This window comes from Gracilinanus agilis, chromosome X (assembly GCF_016433145.1).
Source record: "Gracilinanus agilis isolate LMUSP501 chromosome X, AgileGrace, whole genome shotgun sequence".
NCBI lineage: Eukaryota > Metazoa > Chordata > Mammalia > Didelphimorphia > Didelphidae > Gracilinanus > Gracilinanus agilis.
Window position 1 is genome coordinate 5302850 of NC_058136.1, and position 6849 is coordinate 5309698.

At 38.2% G+C, this 6849-nt stretch overlaps 1 non-coding gene across 1 annotated transcript; it reads left to right on the forward strand.

The window, feature by feature from the left end:
- Window positions 1–686: 686 nt before the first annotated feature.
- On the forward strand, window positions 687–793 carry LOC123253874. Its single transcript, XR_006506625.1, has one exon. It is a non-coding gene; the product is annotated as a U6 spliceosomal RNA (small nuclear RNA).
- The last annotated feature ends 6056 nt before the right edge of the window (window positions 794–6849 follow it).

The window sequence follows — 6849 nt, forward strand, 5'->3', positions numbered from 1 at the left end:
CTGCAGTTAATCAAGCAAGCATTTAGAAACACCTACTAGGTGTCAGGCACATTGCTGGGTGACAGTGATATAAAGACCATAACGAAATAGTCTCTGCCCAGAAGAAACATACATTCTACTGGGGGAGCAGACATGGACACAGAGGTATAGATGTGATAATTTGTAGGGTGAGAAACACTAGTAGTTGGGAAGAGGAGAAAAACATTTCAGAAAGTCTCCATGAAAATAACAGGGTTTAAGCTAAGCTTGAAAGGAAACTAAGGATTCCAAGAGGTGGTGGTGAGGAAGGAGACTAAGAAAAAACAGGTAGAAAGAGAGCCATGACAATAACATCATGAAAACCCAATGAGGGGCACAAGTCAGGTGGACCAGTAGATAGAGAGACAGGCCTAGAGTCAGAAGGACCTGGGTGCAAATCTGATCTCAAATACTTAGCTGTGTGACCCTGACCAAGTCACTTAACTCCAGTTACCTATCCCTTGTCACTCTTCTGTTTTAAAACTGATACTAAGAGGGGCAGCTAGGTGGCACAGTGAATAGAGAGCCAGATGTGCAGATAGGAGGTTCTGGGTTCAAATCTGGCTTTTAGCTGTGTGACCCTGGGCAAATCACTTAACCTTGATTACCTGACCCTTGCCTGAGAGTTGTCACTAGGACAGAAAATAAAGAGTTTTTTTAAAACCTATGTGCTGGCTTCAGCAGCACATATACTAAAATTGGAATGATACAGAGAAGATTAGCATGGCCCCTGTGCAAGGATAACACACAAATTCATGAAGTGTTCCACATTTTTATACATGTATTAACACATCTGTGTATTAATACTGTGTATTAATTAAATTAATTAAATCTGTGTATTAATACAGTACCAGGAGGGAGAAGGGAAGGGAAGGAGGGAAAATAAGTTTGATCATATAACTTGGGAAAATTTGTGTGGAAATTTGTTGTTACATGTAATTGGTTAAAAAAAAACAGAGGGGGGGCAGCTGGGTAGCTCAGTGGAGTGAGAGTCAGGCCTAGAGACAGGAGGTCCTAGGTTCAAACCCGGCCTCAGACACTTCCCAGCTGTGTGACCCTGGGCAAGTCACTTGACCCCCATTGCCCACCCTTACCAATCTTCCACCTATGAGACAATACACCGAAGTACAAGGGTTAAAAAAAAAACAGAGGGTGAAGGGGAAAGTAAAAACATGAATCATGTAACTATGAAAAATTTTTCTAAAAATTAAAAAATATTTAAAAAATTAAAAAAAAAACCAACAACCTAGGAGTTAGGTGGCTCAAATATGGAGGCAAGATATACTGGGTTCGAAACTGGCCCCAGACATTTCCTAGCTGTGTGACCCTAGGTAAGTCACTAAATCCCATTTGCCTAGCCCCTGCCCTTCTGTCTTAGAGCTTTATTAGGATAGAAATTAGGTATTTAAAAAAAGAGAGAAGAGGCAGTAGCCAAGAAAAGCTACACAGAGCCACCTAATCTCTACCAAATTAACCTCCAAAAAACTATGACATAATGCCTCAAAATTAATTTTGGAGCAGCATAGCCCACAAAAATATAAGGCAAAATAATTTTTTAGCCCAAAACAACTTAGAAGGCTGGCATGAAAACCTAGTGCGCCAAGCAGCATGCCAAGGCAGGTCCCACAGTGGCAATAGGCCTTGAGTACAACCGAATCAGCAGCAAAGGCTTTTGGAGCTCACAGCCAGAGATGGTAGGAGGAATCAGACAACTGCTCGGAAAAAGAGATTACAGAGTTCTCTTTGCTGTCTATGGTTGCAAGACTTGCTGCATTGCATATACACAGATTGCCATCTCAGGGTGAGGAAGATTACTAGCACACACCAGAGCTTGCAGCCACAAGGAATCAGAGGACCCTAGTCATAGTTCCAAGGTGGAAAAGAATAATTATGGTTACTCACAGACCAAAGCACAGGCCTGGAGAGTATTAAACATCTTTCCTTATATCACACCACTGTGGAAAAACTGAGAGTAGACAGATCCCCAGAGCTAGCTCTGAAGGCAGTTGCAGAAAGAACCTGAAGCTTGGAATACTGTAGCCTTTGCCACAGTAACAGAGCCCAACTTCAACAGTATTTTAAATTAAAAGAAAAGAAAAATACTGGAAAATGAGCAAACAACAAAAGAAAGAAACTTACCCTAGAAAGCTATTCTGGTGATAGGGAAGATCAAAGCACAAACTCATAAAAAGACAACAAAGTTAATACTGCTGCATCCAAAGCCTCCAAGAAAACTGGGAATTGCTCTCAAGACCAAAAAGAATTAAGAGAACTCAAAAAAGATTTTAAAAATAAAATAAGAGAGATAGAAGAAAAATTGGGAAAAGAAATGAGTGATACAAGCAAATCATTAAAATAAAGAGTCAACAGCTTGGTAAAGGAAGCATGAAAAATGCTGAAGAAATTAATACCTTTAAAAAAAATAGGTCAATTGGTAAAAGAGGAACAAAAATCCAATGAAGAAAAGAACAACCTAAAAAGCATCATTGGCCAAATGGGAAAAGATATACAAAAATGCACCAAAGAGAAAAACTTCTTAAAAGGTAAAGTTGGCCATATGAAAAAAGAGGTACACAAATTCACTGAGGAAAATAATTCTTTAAAAAGTAGAATTGGAGGGGGCATCTGGGTGGCTCAGTGGATTGAAAGCCAGGCCTAGGGACAGGAGGTCCTAGGTTCAAATCTGGCTTCAGACACATCCTAGCTGTGTGGCCCTGGGCAAGTCACTTAACCCTCATTGCCTGGCCCTTACTGCTCTTCTGCTTTGGAACCAATACACAGTATTGATTCTAAGACACAAGTTAAGGGTTTAAAAAAAGTAGAATTGGCCAAACGGAAAAGGAGGTACAAAAGTTTACACACAAAAAAGTGTCTTAAAAATCAGGATTAGGCAAATAAAAGTTAATGACTCCATGAGACATCAAAAAATAATCAAAGCAAGCCAAAAGAATGAAAAAATAGAGGGGAAAATGTGAAATCTCTCAATGGAAAAACAACTGGTCTGAAAAATATATCCAGGAGAGATAATCTAAGAATTATTGGACAACCTGAAAGCCATCATAAAAAAAAGATTAGATATCATCTTTCAAGAAATTATCAAAGAAAACTGCCCTGATATTCTAGAACCAGATGACAAAATAGAAATTGAAAGAATTCACTGACCACCTCCTGAAAGAGATCCTGAAAGAGGGATAACTGTCAGGGATATCATAGCCAAATTTAATCCCAGGCCAAGGAGAAAATATCACAAACAGCCAGAAAGAAATGATTCAAATATCATGGAATCACAGACAGAATAACACAAGATTTAGCAGTTTCTACATTAAAGGATTGGAAGGCCTGGAATGTGATATTCCAAAAGGACAAAAAAGCTAGGACTTCAACCAAGAATCACTTATGCAGCAAAACTGAGTCTAATCCTTCAGGAAGAAAAGTGAATATTCAATGAAATAGAGGACTTTCAAATATTCCTGATGAAAATATCAGAGCTGAATGGAAAATCTGACTATCAAGCACAAGACTCAAAAGAAGTATAAAAAGGACAGAGAAATCAAAAGATATTCAACAAGGTTAAACTGTGTACACAACTATATGGGAAGATAATTCTTGTAATTCCTAAGAACTTTATTATTAGGGTAGTTAGAAGGAACATACATAGATAGAGGGCAAAGGTGTGAGTGGAATGTGATGGGATGATACAAAATTAAATGAAATTAAGGTTGATGAAAGAGGAATGCATTGAGAGGAGTGGGAAGGAAAAAATAGAATGGGATAAATTACCTCACATAAAAGAGGCTTAAAAGAGCTTTTACAATTGAGAGGAAGATGGGGAAGATGGGAGGGAAACACATGAAACTTACTCTCATCAAAATTGGCTCAATGTAGGAAGGACATACACAATCACGCAAATGGGTTTAGAAATCTATCTTTCCCTATGGAAAGATATAAGAGAAGAGGGGTAGGGCTGACAGAAAAGGGACAAACTGGAGTCCAAACCAAACATGAGGAAACAGGATGGAGAATAATACATGGTAATCATAATGGTGCAAAAAATGTTTACAAGTCTCTAATAAAGGCCTCATTTCTCAAATACATAGAGAAATAAGTTGAATGTATAAGACTACACGTCATTCTCCAATGTATAAATCAAAAGATATGAACAGGCAGTTTTCAGACAAAGAAATTAAAGCTTTTTATAATCATGCAAAAAATTCTTTAAATCACTCTTAATTAGAGAAATGCAAATTTAAAAACTGAGGTACCACCACATCTATCAGATTTGCTTTTAGGACAGAAAAGGAAAATGACAAAATTTGGAGGGAATGTGGGGGAAACTGAGGCATGAATTGGGGGAGATGTGAATTGATTCAGTCATTCTGGAGAGCAATTTGGACTTATGCCCAAAGGGCTATAAAACAGTATATATTTTTTGAACCAGAAACAGTATTACTATGTTTGCATCCCAAAGAGATAAAAATAAAAAAGGGAAAGACCTATATGTATAAAAATATATAAAGCAGCTCTTTTTGTAGGGGCAAAGAATTAGAAAGTGAGGGGAAACCCATCAAGTGGGGAATGGCTGAGTAAGTTATAATATATGATTGTAATGGAATACTATTGTGGTATAAGAAATGGCAAACAGGAGGAACTCAGAAAAACCTGGAAAGACTTATATGAACTGAAGCAAAGTGAAGTAAGCAGAACCAGAAGGCCACTGTTACACAGTGACAGGTGTACTGTATAATGAACAACTGTGAATAATGGCTATCCTCACCAATACAGTGATCCAAAAGAATCCCAAAGGACTCATGACAAAAAAAATGTCATCTACTTCTAGAGGAAAAAAAACTGATGGATTATGAATCTAGACCAAAGGAAACTTTTTTTACTTTCTTAATTTTTTTGTTCTGAGTTTCCTTCTACAAAAGGATCAATATGGGAAAATGTTTTCACATGATTGTTCATGTAAAATCTGTATGAAATTTCTTACCATCTCAGCAAGGTGGGTGGGGTGGAGGTGCGGAAAGAGGGAAAGAATTCAAGACTCCAAATTCTTGGGAAAATGTTGGAAATTGTTTCTACATGTAAACGGGGGGAAATTAAGTTAAATTAAAAACAACAACCACAAAAATCCAAGGAGGAACAGAAATCTAGGAGGCCACATGCTCCTCTGCCAAATGGTTGCCTAAACTGCTTTAGAGGGAAGTTAGGGGCCCAGTGGCTAGAAGGTTGAACCTGGAGTCAGGAAGACATGAGTTCAAATCCAACTTTAGACATGGACTAGTTCTGTGACCCTGGGCAAGTCTCTTCACTGCTGTCTGCCTCAGTTTCCTCATCTGTAAAAAAATAAGGACAATAATAGCACCTACCTCAAAGAGTTATAGTGAAGATCAAATGAAAATATTTGTAAAATGCCCAGTACAGTGTGTAACACACAGCAGGCATTATATAAATGCTAGCTGTTATTAATTATCATTATTATTATTGCTGTTGTCAATATCTCTGAAAAGCAAATGTGGTCACTTCTTTCTGGACCATTGGTTTCTCTCATCAACTTCACAAAGGAATTTCCCTAGGGCAACTAAGAGGTCCAGTAAAGAACTACTGAATTTGGAATCAGGAAAACTTGAATTTGAATTCTATCTCAAATACTAGCTATATGAACCTTGGCAAGTCGTTTAACCCATGCCAGCCTCAGTTTCTTCAACTGTAAAAGTGGGGATAATAACACCTATTTCCCAGGGTTGCTGTGAGAGTCAAATGAGTGAATATTTGTAAAGCACTATGCAAGCTTTATAGTGCTATCTGTTGTTTTTTTAACAAGGACCATATCCTGGCATATGGAATTTTAGAAGGGGCAAATGGATATCAATAAAATCCTCATGAAGTTCAAGCTATCAACAATCATATGAAAAATCACTAATAATTTTTAAAATGCAAACTAAAGCAACTTTGAGGTTCTAATTCACACTTGGCAAAGATGAGAAAAAATAGACATGATAAATGTCAGAGGAGTTACGGGAAAAAGAGTACATTTGTGTATTGGGGGTCAAAGGATAAGAACAAGAAGTTTTTAGAGGAAGAAATCTGAGCTAGCAACCATATGAAAAAATGCTCCAAATCACTAAAGTATTAGATTGGCCAAGATGACAAGAGAGGAAAATGACAAATTTTCCCTTTTGGAAAGGGCTGTGGGAAAGCAGGTACACTTCTGGCTGGTGGTGGAGCTTGGAACTGGGCCAGCCATTGAGGAAAGCAAACTGGAACTCTGCTCAGAGAGTGGCCAAATTGTGCACGCCCTTTGACCCAGCAATACTACCACTAGACCTGTACCCCAAAGAAAATGAAGAATGAGGAGAAGGATCTATATGGTTTTTTTGTTTTGTTTTTTAACCCTTAACTTCTGTGTATTGGCTCCTAGACGGAAGAGTGGTAAAGGTGGACAATGGGGGTCAAGTGACTTGCCCAGGGTCACACAGCTGGGAAGTGTATGTATGTTTTTAAAGAAGTTAAAAATTATAACTCAGAGGGTTCTACTCTAGCCTTCTCTGCCACAGAGGGACCTCAGGGGACCCTCTCGTTTAATCCCCTCATTTTACAGAGTGGGAAACTGAGGAACAGGGAGAGGAAGGTTGATGGTACCCTCCCTGGCTAAACAAATGTGGGATATATGAATGTCATGGTGCTTTAAGAAACAACAAAATGGATAGCTTCAGAGGAAAGAGGGAATAACTCTACAGTCAAAGTGAGCAGAAGTAGGAGAATAATTTATATGACAATAAGAGAAAAATGGAGGAAAATACCTTTGAACTGATCCATGAAATGATAAAA